Source organism: Acipenser ruthenus, chromosome 21 (assembly GCF_902713425.1).
Source record: "Acipenser ruthenus chromosome 21, fAciRut3.2 maternal haplotype, whole genome shotgun sequence".
In the NCBI taxonomy this organism is placed as follows: domain Eukaryota; kingdom Metazoa; phylum Chordata; class Actinopteri; order Acipenseriformes; family Acipenseridae; genus Acipenser; species Acipenser ruthenus.
The window spans coordinates 20,264,560-20,278,843 of record NC_081209.1 but is presented as its reverse complement, the minus strand read 5'-3'; the positions used below and the strand labels follow the sequence as shown (position 1 = coordinate 20,278,843).

The following is a 14,284-nucleotide window of genomic DNA, read 5'->3' as shown; positions in this document are numbered from 1 at the left end:
GCTTCTTAAGAGTTTAAACATTTAGGAAATGAAACAGAATACAACACCCCACTACTTTGTAGCATCTTCAAATTATTTAGTAATGGTGGGGTATAAAAATGTTTAACTTGTTATTCAAGTAAGCAAAATGCTAATTAATATCAAGCAACACAAGTTATATACTGTACATGTTTAGCAAAGTACTAAAACACTCTCTAAGTTGAATGCACACACAGTACCATCGGCTATAGCAGAAGACAGTTGAGAGACAACTGCCCACTTGGCATGAAGGACAGCTGGACTGCGAGACAGTCCCTCCCCCTGGCTAATCCAGCACTGCTGAAGCCGTTAAACCAGCAGCAGGTTCAGACAGGCAGCGGCTGTGGGGTGAGGACAGTGCAGCTGCTCTAGCCAGGAACCTGCCAGCAGATACCAAGGCTGCTGTTGGCAGGGCCAGGTTTCAAAATCTTAAAGTGTAGTGTTCCCATATGGTTTCAAAATGAGTTCACACACACACACACACACACACACACACACACACACACACAAACAGCTGTATGTGTTATTTAATATATATATCTTTGTTTTAAGGAATACAAAAAAAGTTGAATTCAAGAAACTGTACCAGACTGTTAAAGAAAGACGACAACAATTATCTAGTACAGTGAAAGATGTATAATAATGCGTTGAAATAAAATTGTAAATGGGGACTCAATATTTTGGAATATTTTCAACATCAAGTAATTTTACAGAAAGACTACCCTAACTAAATAAATAGTTTCAGTGCCTTCTACTGAAAAATAATTAAATGAACATTGATAGATACATATTGGTATATTTGATTAGTTTACTAGGTCTGCTATTTTGAGTTATAAGCCAATCTTCAGTATACAGATGTGAACACTATCCCTTTTATTTCTGTAGTAAGAACTAGTGTTGTAAGGAGTACTACATTCACAGCATGCGTTTGCCTGACAGCTTAACTTATCATTGGAGAATTTAAACAAAGAACCGTGCTCATGTGAACCTTAGGAAGGTTTTAATTGGTGAGAAACTGAAATTGCTAGGAGCCCTTGGTAGCATTGCAACACTGCAGTAAACTTAAGTTTAAATAATTTGAAAACGAGGCAAAAAAACAAACAAACTAGAAACAAAACACCTGTCCCTCTCCCTCAATATGGCATCAGTGTATTTAAGAAACCTTTGTTGTGCACTGTATAGGCATACAGTACAAGACTTATAACAGGTTGGCTGTGTGGTCCAGTGGTTAAATAAAAGGGCTTGTAATCAGGAAGTCCCCAGTTCAAATCCCGGCTCAGCCACCGACTCATTGTGTGACCCTGAGCAAGTCACTTAACTTCCTTGTGTTCAGTCTTCCGGGTGTTGTAAGCAGTTCACACACCCTGATTTCTGTAAGTCGCCTTGGATAAGGCGTCTGCTGAATAAACAAATAACAGACATAAGACTTTGGCAACATGGGGTGTGGTCTCTTTATGAACATTACTGAAGTAGGCACACCATAAGACAAGGTTTGGCAAAGCTACTGATGCCCCTGGGTGGGTGTACATGTACCGTAACAAAGCTGTTTAACAGTGGAGCTTCTGCCACTGTAAACCACTACATTTCCAGTAAACAAGACATTTTAATTGGGGGTAAATACAATAGCACTGTTTCATTAACACGGGTTTGAGAACAACCCTCCTAAAAATACACCATTTATCATCATATTGACATGTTCAAGTCTTGATGCATTGAGGCATCCTGAAAACTGCTCAAATCAAAGAACATCACAGATGTGAATCACAGGGCACACCGTACCTCTAGTGCAACAAAATACAGTAAACTTCACCACGACTAAGGGGAACACATAGTGTAATAAGCACATGACTAAGGGGAACACATAGTGTAATAAGCACATGACTAAGGGGAACACATAGTGTAATAAGCACATGACTAAGGGGAACACATAGTGTATTAAGGACATGACTAAGGGGAACACAGTGTAATAAGCACGACTAAGGGGAACACATAGTGTAATAACCACACGACTAAGGGGCACACATAATATAATAAGCACATGACTAAGGGGAACACATAGTGTATTAAGTAGGTAGTGTAGTCTCCGCTTTGAGTTTAATTTAAATCATTAAAATAATTACTGAATCACAAAGTCAATAACAAGCTGCTTTATATACATTAATGAAAGACCTCTAGGATCTCACAGGCACACCAGTATGAGACCTCATATAAAGGTCTAAGTGACCACTCCTGTGAATCCCCCATGTTAAAATAAAAATACCTTTTTTACACTAAAGCATCCTCTCACCACACTGCTGGAAATTGATGACTCATGTTTATTGTTTTTATACAAGTAGCAAAATGTGCTTTAAAACAAAGTTTTGCTGGTGTTTGCTTAACACCATGAAATCTTGTTATGTAAGTGTAACGTTACACCTTAAACCACCTGTACATACAATTCAGTCAAGCCTGTCTAGAACGACCACTTTTAAAATGTTCCCTCGAGCAGGTTTTAAATGCATCTCCTCAGTATTGTACAATAAAAAACCATCAGAAGGGCTATACGTTGGATGATCCAGCTTGACTTGACGCACAACGTTGTGTAAAACGTTCCCATTTGAGCTCCCTCTATTCCCTCGGGCTCGGCAAGCTGTCAGTTTGTACCCGTCCGTGTTTATGAGGAAGGGACATACACCAACCATGTATTCTATCAAGCAAAAGTCTATTGAAACACCTTCCAAACATGCAAAGCATGTCTCTTTCAGCCAGTTAGTTCATTCTCTACAAGCAGAGAAAGAGCTTAGGATTCTATGTGTTCACTGCAGCTCTGAAAACAGACAGCATCCAGCTTTAGCCCCATCAGTCTTTTTGCTGTCTATCCTTGAAGAGATGCACATTTGAAACATGATGTCATTGTTTTTAAGGAAACTCAGATCTGATTTCCTTCATTCCGGGGGAGAAGAGACTTTCTGGAGAGGATAAAGAGCCAGACTGAAAGCTTTTCCTGCAGTGCAGATGTGTACAGTGCAGATGTGTACAGTGCAGATGTGTACAGTGCAGATGTGTACAGTGCAGATGTGTACAGGTTATTGTGGGGAGGCAGGGCTTGTTTAATGCACAGTTTGTTGCTTGCAGAGGTTTTTACCCTAACAAACTTTTTTTAAATGGAGAATCCAACAAGGGGGTTGACTACAAACTGTTTGTTTGTATCCAAAAATATATATATATAAAAAAGTAATGATCGCATGGGAGCAATGTGAAAAAAATGCATTTATTATTTACAAAAAAAAAAAAAACCTGAATGAGGGGTAATCAGACATTGTTTTAGGGAAGCAGCCCCCCTTTTTCTTTTGAACGTAAGTTTGCCACCCCCCCTCCCTAAAAGAGCAATATTTGCCTATAATGTGCCAGCTAAAGTCTCTGCACAGACTACACTGACAACGCACTTCTTATTAGATAATTGGAAGGTGGCACAGCTCATGGGTGCGATTGAAATGTTGCTGTGATGAATTATCAGAAGGGAAATATATTGTCAATATATAAAACATTAACACATTTCAGAAATTCAAAATAGAGTTTCCAAAAGCCTGAATTAGGGAACACATTTTCAAGGTAAACACTGATTCATTGCAAAGAATAATAATAAAAAAAAAACAACAAGTGGAGTTCAGTCATAGATGGTCCCCAATACTGTACATATTCCCAAATAACGCATCTGCATAGGACCACTACTCTGCTACTCCACACAAACACAATCTGTAGCATACTGTTAACTATACATTCTGAAGAATTAAAAATGAATACATGTACATTCCGCCGTTTGCATTTACAAGGACACTTTGTACAAAAGAGAAGTTGGTTTTGAAATTCCTCTCAATATAATGCTTTGAGGTGAAGGTGCTACCTACCTACCTACAGTAGTACAGGTTTAGGAACCACTGCTTTCTAAGCTTTATTGACAGACTGTGAATTTGAAGGAATGAAGAAAAGGGAGGATCAAACTCATTACAGAGAGCTCTTCATATACAGACACTAAGTAAATGCATTTCAGGATGACGAATTATGCAATACACTACATCACAAACAGATGTTTACTGTGCAGAACTTTCACAGAAATGCAATTCTAGCAACTTAATTACATTTTGAATTACTAGCACAAATGTGTTTTCCACCCCGTCCTTGTGTCTGAAACCATAGAAGATACATCACAGCCAAGGATGGATATGCATAGCAAAAGGAAATTGTATTATTGCAGTACTGTAGACATAATCCTAGGAAACAATACTCTGAAGTGGGTTCTAAAAAGAATACTTTCTCAGCAGCACAAGTCTGCCTGCAAGATCCCCAACCTCTCTTTAAATGGAACCAGGCATCTCCACAGGAGATAACCCAGCAGCGTCCTGCAGGATGAGATTAATGACCAGATAATGACCCCTGGCCAGCTGGGCTCCGATTGATCCTGTTGCAGTATTGTACCTCCTCCCCTTGGAGCACAGGTATTAAAATACCTCTCAGGCACCAACATGCACCAGGAAAATCACTGCTTGCTAAAAGAAACACTGTTTAAAACAAGAGAGGTCACTGCTTTACATCAACGCACTAAAAACTCTTCTGTAAAAAAGCTCTCAAGATCAAACTAGAAAAACTGTAGAGCCGACATACTGTACAGTGTAACACTTGACTCATCATTCTTATAGTTTTACCTAATTTAACTCTTCAACACTGCAGACAGCTATCAAGATAACTCTACCCAAAACTACAGACTGCTCTCGTAGTATAGGAAAGATAGTTAATCAATACTGCAGACTGCTTTAGTAGTACTGTATAGGAAAGAGAACTCCACTCGACACTGCAGACTGCTTTAGTAGTACTGTATAGGAAAGAGAACTCCACTCGACAATGCAGACTGCTTTAGTAGTATAGGACTGATAACACCACTCAAAAATAGCAAATCAGTAACTAATCTGATCTCTTGCATGGATTTGTATTTGTTTATAAAGAATAACAAATAAACTATTCAATTAGTTATTTATCACAGCCTTTCTGTAACATTAATAAGGGGTTGATTTGATGAACATTTACCCCACTGAGATAAGCCACAGCTGGATGTTTTAAGAGCAGTTTACAGCACCAGGGAATCCACTGGACTGCATCACCCATTTATTTTGTGTACGAGTCAAACTGAATTAACATAAAACCCCCAGAAGCATAAACTTGTCTAAAAAGGTGGAATGTCTGCCCCATACCCTTTACCTGCTCCTGGAAGGTAACTGAATTGTGAACCATGGGATTACCCACCACACAGCACCTTAGTCCAAAGCTGATAGCTGTACTATAAATAGATAGCAACTTTACCTTGTGTTTATAACTACCATTGTACTATAGCCACACAAGCTTATAGCCTATTCAATGTAAACAGGAACGATACAGGTCTCAAGGATCAGTATATCAGCCCACACAGTGGAATAGTAAAGCTATTGAAATGAACGCTGTATTGACACAGTAATACACTCTGGTTATCGAATGATCCAATTTATTCAGTAATCTTATGAATTTTGTTTTGAAGCAGTATGACTTTGTTGAAGGAAAGAGGAATGATTCATTGTTTGTATGGTGACTAACAGGAATATCAAAAACACACTAAATTGAACATCAATGGAAGTTCCCCCACCACCTTTCAGACCTCTTTTGGAAATCACCGTTTTAATTTTAAAATTCACAGAATAAACTGGAAATACAGCAGAGCTGAAGGCATACTGCGTACTGTGGATCTTTTATTGTTCCAATGAAACGTCTCCGTCAAACGCAAAGTAAACTAAGGCTGTACAAGTTTTAAACCATAAACTAAAGTAAAAACAAATGAAAAAAAAATATATATATATATAGCTATATATAAAGAGGATCTATAGATCTATAGCTACACATTATTGCAAAAAGGTTAAGAATTTCTGGTATGGCGATACATTGTAAACCCTTATGAATGTGAAAAATCGAAATAAAAAAGTAGGACTACAAATACTACAGTATTTTACAATCTCAAAAAACAATTTTACAATACTACAGTGGCACTCGTTTGTCTATCTTACCTGGCATTAGGTAGTTCCAGATCAGTGCCAGTGTAAACAAAATGATTAAACATGTTAAATATTGATTTACAATCTCAATGTTAACTATGCATTTGTATACTATAAACTGAAATGAGCCAATTTCACAGTGTTGCTATAGCTATGGCCAAACGTTTTTTTAGAATTAAACCTGCTGAACAATGTTACGTTAACATATATAACGATAAAATGAAAACGTATGCACCTACAATTCCAGTGTGACATACAGACAGAGGCCTCTGTATACAGCACACTGTACCACTATCACATTTGAACAAGATGCTTCATCAGACATACAGCATGTAAAATGTAAACTTGTGGACACACAGAAAGACAGCCTTCATACTGTATACCGCAGATCATGATATACTGGCCCTCTCACATCGGAGAAGCAGTTCTATGAAAAACTTTAAAGTGTGACATACTGTGTCTGCCTTGACTATACAGGGATATGCATCTCCTAAGAATAATAACAGATCAGACTCACTAAGGAATACATCAGCTTCAGCTTGTGAAGCACTTTGCTTACCCAGACAGAGCAGTGAGAGAATCATGATCATTTAAATACAGTGGGAATTCTGCAACCCCTGAATTAGGTGCAGTCCTCAATTCTAACCCAATGTACGCAGCACACTTTCAATCTGGTAGTGGATAACACACCATACCCAAAGGTGTATAACAAAGCCAAGTTTAAAAAAAGATTGCAAGGCTTGCAATGCTGATAATGGTCAAACCACACAACCTCACCTGAATTGTTGTATCGACACACATCAATTACTATATAATGTAATACGGATGGAGAGAACTACATGCTTTTCCTCGTTGTCATAACTTCAGACGTAATAATACGCCCAAAAAACAACTGCATGTTTGCTTACCTTTTCACTTGAGAAGTAATGAAAAACTGAAAGCAAATCCTTTTGGAATATAACAAATACGAATGATCCTGGTTCCTTTCACTTATTAACTATGGGTTTAAAAATTCACTGTAACATCACATTTAGTCCTTGAGAAGGGCAACTTCATGTCCTAAAATACAGTCCTTCCACTGCTGAGAAGATTGTTTTCCAGAACACGTTCGTGCTTCAAGGCTTGCTGGCTACCAGTATTCAATATCACTGCAAAATCCATTGTGAGGTGAATTCCATGCCATTACCCAGCTGGGTGGTGAGTGGTGAGCCACCAGTATCTCTACACACTGTGTACACCCTTAAAAAGCCGCCGCAGGTCCTATTGGCTCCAAACTAGGCTTGAAAAAAACAGTTTGTAGTCAACCCCCTTGTTCCCAACACTTTCTTGTACTGTAACATTTCACTTCTCCCCGGCTATCTCATATACTAAACAGCCAAAAGAATGGGCAGATTCAGCCCAGGCTCAAACAAACAAACGACAGCTTGTTTAAAATGCACCCCCCCACCCCTTCAATTGAGAAAGCCGCTGGCAAATCGTATCCCAACATCTGCATGTTCAGCTGCGGACTGCTCCCTCTTGTTTAGGCGTGAAATGCACACACACACACACACACACTCCTTTCCCTCTCACCCTCTCTTGCAATCACTCCACAATCCTTTCAGCTTTCAGAGACTTCAACACAAGTCGGTAGTTGTGGAGTGGTGTGCGGTTTGAAAGAAAGGGGGGGAGGAGAATCGATTGTTTCCTGAAACCTGATCACAGAAAGTGAGTTAGTGAGAGAAAGAGAAAGAAAGAGAGAGAGAGCGAGAGAGAGAGAGAGAGAGAATTCCATGACCAATCCTCCCAGACCAAGCCCATTGTGTGCACAGCAGCCTGTCAGAGTTACGCATGCTGCACTGCAGCCTCCTCCGGCCAGCTCCAACAAAGCAAGAGGCGGATGACATCACTCACCACTACACCAACTCCCTGAGCAGCTTGGGCTCCCACTCCCTCCCTCAGCTGTCAACTGAGCAGGCAGCTTTAGCAAGTCAAATATGGGTGTCTGGCAATTAAAATGCGGTACAGTTAAATGCTATGTTACGGAAGCTGCTGGATAGCAAAATAAACAGTGCAACATTGTAACCAAATGATTCAGCTGGAAATAAAATGCTTTATAGGAAATGGCTGTGGGGGTGGGGTTGTAATACCGGAGTGGTTGATCTTGACACGCCTGTCAGTCTCTAACCATTATCTGTATAACTACCTAACCATTACCTGTATATCACAAATTGCTAAGCACACGTTTCAGTCTCCAAGTCTCCATGACACTGGTTTATGAGTCCTCTTCCTGTGCAGAGATCTGGAATCCAATACCTTGTTTCCATCTGATAAACCTCACAGCGAATTCCAACAAGATTCCCATGTTGATGTATTTGTTTCCAAAGAATCCGTTCAATAGGAACACTACAGTCTCAGTTTTATTTCCCACACAATAAATTGCCACGGAGATTGGAAAATCATTCACTGAGCGGAAATTCTAAATAATACATTGATAAATCATTGATATCAGAATGATAAGGCAGTCAGTAGTTTGATATTGATGACTTAGTCACATCTCAAACCCATTTAGCCTCCAACTAACCCCCCCCCCCCCATTTACAGTTAAAAAATATATATAATAATTATATAAAGTACCCTATTGAGTTTATATAATATATATATATATATATATATATATATATATTAATGGCTGCGAGCTTGTAAAACTCACAACAGTGCAGTTTGTGCACCAAAAAAAAAAAAAAGACATCCCATTATAGTTGCTGAAAAAACCTTCTGCGAGCATTTAGTGCTTCGCCTGTTGCTTGCCAACAAAACTAAATCTGAACAGACAGCTTTAGTCTAGTGAGAGTCAGCACATGGACAAATGGAAAAGGCACTAGGTATCAGAAATGTACTGCATTCATTTGATGGCAATGGCAAGAGAGAGACTGGGGGAAACTCATATTGTCCTCCTTTTCCAAACTGATTTCTGGAGTTAAATGTGTACTGTTCTTCTAAGAGCCAATTAAAAAAGGAATTAATAGCTGATAGAGTTTTTAAAAAAAAAAGTATTGACAATCAGACCCTATGTAAAATTGTAATTGTCATACAAACAGTTAGTTGGAAGGTCTCCATCTAACCTCAGATTATAATGAACCCAGTAACTTGAGCAAAAAGGTGGGTTTTTTTTAGCAAGTTTCTAACCATAATAGGTGACTAGTAGAGAAGTGCATCCACAGTATGGTGTTTCCTACTAAAATTGGGCAAAAAATACAGTGTGTTTGGAGAAGGACACTTGCAGTACTCTGTTAACTATCATGCAAAACAGAGAACGTTCATAGCCAAATCCCTGTAGAGAGGTATAGACTCACATGGTGTGCGTCTCACAGGTTTACAGTTCAAAATAAACCTCAACGTGAACAGCCTAATGCAAAGCACTGAAGTGACTCAATCATCACCTTAGATGGACATTTCACTGCTTATTTATACACAGGTGAGCACTGCACTTAGGAAACATAGACCTCCCCTGCTTTTAGCTTTCTGATCTGAACTGACCAATCAAGAGCCAGTCCCTACTGACTGCTAACCAGACAGACATGAGAAATACATTCACTGTTCAACATTACAGTATGTTTATGGTAAATGAATAATGAAGATGAAGGCACACTTTGCCTGAAGGTTTGTCTAAAGCCCCTTTCACCTGGCACTCCTACCCCGGTCCGGACCTGGGTCCTGGCTACCCAGGTCACAATCCCGTGTAGTATGACAGCACGGTTGACCCGCGTCCCAGCGACCCACCTCAGGATGTGGGTCGACACGCTTTGACCCGGGTTGAGCGAGACAAAATGCTTGACGGACGTTTGTGAGCCGACACAATAACAAACAGCCACGCCTGCGTGAAGGTTTCACGTTCGCAAGGAACATTTCTGTTTATTCTGTTTAGCCATGTTTTTGTTGATTGGGACACAGCATGAGCCAGACTGCAGCAGGGATGTAGAAACATTTGCTCCAAACAACATTTGGGGCGACGGTTTGATCCAGAGAAGCTTGGACGGAAGCGTCTGTAACAAGCTGCTTCCGGGGCATTGATACACATACTGTTTACTTGCGTCTGTCACCCAGGTCAACCCTGCTTTATCAAACACAGTGTGACACCGTGTCCTGACCCAGGTAGAGCATGCCAGTGTGAAAGGGGCTTTACTGATTATTTCACAGACCCCAAATATCACTAATATACTGTAACTAATGTTACCCAAGGTGGGGTAGTGTAAGATTAATGCTAATCACGGTCTGTGAAACCAGGCGTAAGTGTGTAGTAACAACCGTTTATACAAAAGGTTTAACATTTCAGCACATTAAAACACTGATTTACACCTTTAAATGTAAACTGTTTATTAGCCTATGGTAAAGGACACAGGAGGCAACTTCAGGTTATGTGCAGTACAGTTTTACCAGGGCAATACATTTTTAAAAAAATCTTTTTTTGTAGTGTGCTTTTGAGCACCTGAACCTCACACAGGGGTTAACATGCTTCTATTGAGCTGTACCCTGAACTGAGCATTCACAGCTGAACAGGCTGCCTGTGCCTATGTGTGCATGTCAGGAGTTAATAGGCCTTGGAAGCCCCACGCTGTAAAGCGGCTGTGCTCACAACAGAGCCCAGTGTGAAGCCTTCAGCCTGAATGGCCAGGCTGAAACGTTGATCTTTCTGTTCCCTTTCAGAGCCGCGTACTTTAACCCAATGCACACCATGACCTAGCCTGCAGCTATGACATCGCCGCAATCTGCAGACATTTCTTGCTTATTAGAGGGACCAGTTGATGCAGGTTCGATGAGCTTGCTGGTCTCGATGTAGCCCACATCAAACAACCACAACAAATTCTGTCAAATCGACAGGCCCAGGACTGGATGGCAGCTGGTGTTTGGGTCAGGAATGAGGAGCCTTCTTGTGCTGCCTGCCATTGCCACGTATCTTTTATGAGCAATAAATTCATTACAAAAAAAAAATGGACTGAAAATGCTAAGTGCTGCACTATGACTCTTCAATTCATTTTAGTTTCACTTCCATTTTCTCCTTTTTTGAGGGGGGGATATTGCTAAATTGTGAGGCACGGCTCAACAGTATACATATAAGACATTAAAATGGCAGACAGCAGTGATCTGTGTCTCTGCTTTCACAGGCACTGTTGAACTGACCTTTATGCCATCATCTTGAAATTATATTAATATGCCATATTTGTATCTCTGGAAATAATAATAATAATAAACAAGTCCACTGTATCTTACATCTTTTAAAATACTTTACTACCTTTAAAATACTTTGAAGCGGTCCCCTCCCTGGGTGTAAATCAACCAACAGGGTTAGAAACCCGCAGAAGTCCTGGGTTTCAAAACTCACCTCATTTAGTTTCAATATAATACTGAAATGACCAGGGATGTGAGCAATCAGGCACATGCTAAATCTACTCTGAACTGATCACACTGATGAGAACGTGAATATGTCTCACCTGAGCCTGTAAGTTCACAGTTAGGAGTTATTCACGCAGCTACATTTTAGGGGTAGCTCCAAAACCCAGGACTGGGTTCATGACTAATATAAGTTTATAACCCTAAACAACCATTCAAGCATCTCCAGCATTGAATAAGGTTAGTTTCTCTTATGGGACATACAATAATATCTGCATTACCCTGAATAAAAACACAAATACATATACTACAGCAACAGCTAAGGGCAGTCGGATGTGGTCTCTATCGGCTGCTTTAAAGAGGTGATGATGTCGTAATCACAGATCGATCTTTATCACATGTCAACGGGTGCCGTTTGATCTAGTCTTTAACAAACATGTCTGCCTTAAGGGGAGCAGGGTTCAGCAATATAGAAAAAAAAACTAAAACTACAGCAGTCATAAAAGCAATTACATCTTGCAGCTTTCACTGTCAGAAAATAAATCATGTGGTTGAATTTTAAATCAAGACCAAATTACCTCAACACTACCAGCAGAGCAGAAAGTAAGTGAAAACAGGATACAAGTTTGCATCATGAAAAGTCTGCTTTGAATTGTATTAACTTTTTTTTTATATATAGTTTAGTTAGAGTTGTAACACTAAATAAAAAGGCACAGAACCTTAAATATTATTACATTCAAATCACTGATTTCTTAAAAATGCAGCAATCAAGATTTTTGAAATCAATATTACAGATACCACAATAAAAATATGCAGGGTATCCCCCCCAACCCCCACCCCAACACGATGTAAATCTTGATAAAGCTGCTACATTGACATCATTCAACATAGAAATTGAACAGTACATTTGCAGTAAAATCCTGTTCTTGAAACCTTTCACAATGGTTTCAGTATGGCACCACAGGATAGTGAAAGCACCACTAAGTGTTGCCTAATCAAGTTCAGTGCCAGATTCACTGAAGGGATGTCCCTGGTAAAGACACAGTGCTTGGTATCGAGGCCTGACACAACCCTCTCTGCACTTTGTGCACAACACTGTGTTCCAGTACATGCACTCATCTTTATTCTACAGAATTGATCACTCACATTTAACCAGGTCCCTTTCTCCAGCTCTATTGCACTTCCCCTCATTATGCTTCAAGGCCAACGCCACGCCTTCGCCCCCCCAGCTGTGTGACTTGAGAGTCTCATTGGAGCACACAGCTCTCCCAGGGTGCACAGTGTTCCACAATCACTGCCATGTGAGTCAGACAGCATTGGCATACACAAACCCATGTTTCTGGGGAATTTCACACACAGAAATAAATTTACATATAATAATTTAAGCCTTACGAAAAACCAGTGGACTTCATCATATATTCACGCTGTATGTTTGCTTGTATTCCCCAAAAGGTAGTTTTACTGTAGTTGCAGACAGACATGCCTCCCCCTCCAATCTTGCTTGCCTCTAGGCCACCTCCAGCAGCCCCATCTGGTGTGCACTTCACTCCTGAAGACTCGGCTGATACTGACCATTAATCACCTTCCTTAGTCATGTAGCAAGGACGATTATCATAGGTTCAGCAGCTCACAGCACCAGCACAGCCGAGAAATATCATGCTAGCGGGCTGGCGATACGCCATCGTCTCGAAAGCATTTAGAGAATTATAGGATTAATTCAGCAGGCCAGAAAAGGAAAGGAAAGGGAACACCACAAAATGTGCTTTTTGGCCGTTTTCATTCTGAAACATGACGGCACCAAAAGTTAGCAAGGTTAAAATATCAGACTTGTAATACAAAAATGTCGAGGCAAGAAAAAAGGGAATTGGTGTTAAGTAAACTTTAGCTGAAAGAGTATTATGCTTTTCCTACAATTAACTTGGTAAGTGAGCCAAGGAAATTAAATGCAGTGAAGATGAATGAACACAGAGCTGACTCACATGGGAATAAAAACCTTTAATGTAGTCTCTGTTGTGAGATTAGATTTCCCTGGAGGTGCCTTCAGAGTCCCTGGTTGATTCTGCTTAAATGCTTATTCCCAGCTCCATGTAACCCTTAGCTGCAGACAAACCCACCAGCCAAAGCCTACACACACACACGCACACACACACAGGGCTATTCCACAGGGTTGAGGTAATCCACAGTTACCCAGTAACATTCACCCTCTGGAGCGAATGACAGCCAGGTCGTGCAATGCCAGTGCGAGCATGGTAGTGGCTTGGTCAGTTGCTGGCACTGCTGCAGTCAAAAGAGACTAACCAGTATTGTGTCTTCAATTGTAATCTTCCTGATACTCACAATGTTGAGCCATGGGTGAGATTTGGCAAGCAGACTTTAACACTAATTCACCCATTGCATGACAGTGCTATACAATTGGTGAATCAGTGTTGTGTGACAAACTGATATTATGGATAATACCAACTGTAACTCTGCGAACAAGGCTAGGCGAAGGGATGCGTTTTCTTCTAACTTGTTTAAATTTAGTTACAATTCGTGCCATGTGTAACCTGGGTGGCCACCAGCTATTTCAGTCCTCCCTACCAACCAGTCATAACTACTGCGTGCAGGAAGCGCCTTGCAGAACAATTCATTTATAAGTTAAAAGGGATAGGGAGATAAAATTACAGCCCCACACCTAGCAGTAATTCTTCCAAACCACCTCCCTACAAAAATTCAGCTTTCAGGACTGATAAGCGACATTTTGCGGGAAGCACTAGTACGCCTTGTAGCGAAATGATCCAAGCAGAAACAGAGAACACACAGAACATTATACAGGTAAGAAATATTATGAAAACGTAAATGGC

General features: G+C 40.2%; 1 protein-coding gene across 10 annotated transcripts in view; it reads right to left on the bottom strand.

Moving 5' to 3' along the window:
• Positions 1 to 14,284, bottom strand: part of LOC117428103 (unconventional myosin-IXAa-like) — a 167,117-nt gene that overhangs the window by 127,828 nt on the left and 25,005 nt on the right. Inside the window, exon 1 of one of the 10 annotated variants that reach the window (XM_058994966.1) lies at positions 7,644 to 7,662. The exons of 8 other annotated variants lie outside the window; for them this stretch is intronic. The gene's annotated coding sequence lies outside the window, so the exon portion shown is untranslated. Of the gene's footprint in view, positions 1 to 6,979; positions 7,000 to 7,643; positions 7,663 to 14,284 lie in introns of those variants that run through there. One more of the 10 variants, XM_058994965.1, reaches the window with a different exon arrangement.